The sequence below is a fragment of the Rattus norvegicus genome, chromosome 4, assembly GCF_021556685.1.
Source record: "Rattus norvegicus strain SHRSP/BbbUtx chromosome 4, alternate assembly SHRSP_T2T, whole genome shotgun sequence".
Classification (NCBI taxonomy): domain Eukaryota; kingdom Metazoa; phylum Chordata; class Mammalia; order Rodentia; family Muridae; genus Rattus; species Rattus norvegicus.
The window spans coordinates 29,187,501-29,188,230 of NC_141537.1; positions in this window are offsets into that span (position 1 = coordinate 29,187,501).

Genomic DNA, 730 nt, shown 5'->3' on the forward strand with positions numbered 1-730 from the left:
TATGGTGAAGTCCTAATCCCCCAAACACCCTTAAAAAAGATGATTGTATTTGCAGATTGGCCTTTAAAGAGATCAATGGGGTAAGATCAAATGGGTGAATCTTGATCCAACCTGAGTGACATCCTTTTGAGTACAATATAGACATGGACAGAAGGAAAACTGCATGAAGAAAAGGGAAGAAAATAGCAAGTCAAGAAAAAAAAATCTGCACAAAGCCTTGGCCTTGATTTCCCTGCCTTGGGGACTGTTTTTAAGCTACATGGTCCATGGCATTTGTTACCGCTGACTTCAATAACAAATGCCAGGGCTGTGGAATCAAAACAAGTGGAATTAATTCTACAACTTGAGTAAATGACATCACTGGAATAAGAGTGTCTAGTGAATCCTACTTTACAATAAAGACCTGTATCTGGGGGCGCTTATTGTGTCTCCTGCCAGGTAAGCCCAGTACATAGCTGATAATTCTAAGTGCCCAAAACATTTTCACTTCACAGAGATGCTCCTGTGTCAAAAACTAAAGAGCTGATCTGGTGGGAGCGGGTCTTTTGTTTGTTTTGCTTTTTTGTCATTTTTTTTATTCATTTCCTCTGTGACTTCATTTGTCATCTACATCCGAACAGTTCCCCTGGCTTCTATTTGCAGTCTGAATTTCTGCTGATACACTTTTGACTTGAGCAACTGACTTCAGGGCTAACTGTTCTACTAGTTTTTTTCTGTTCCATTTATTCTG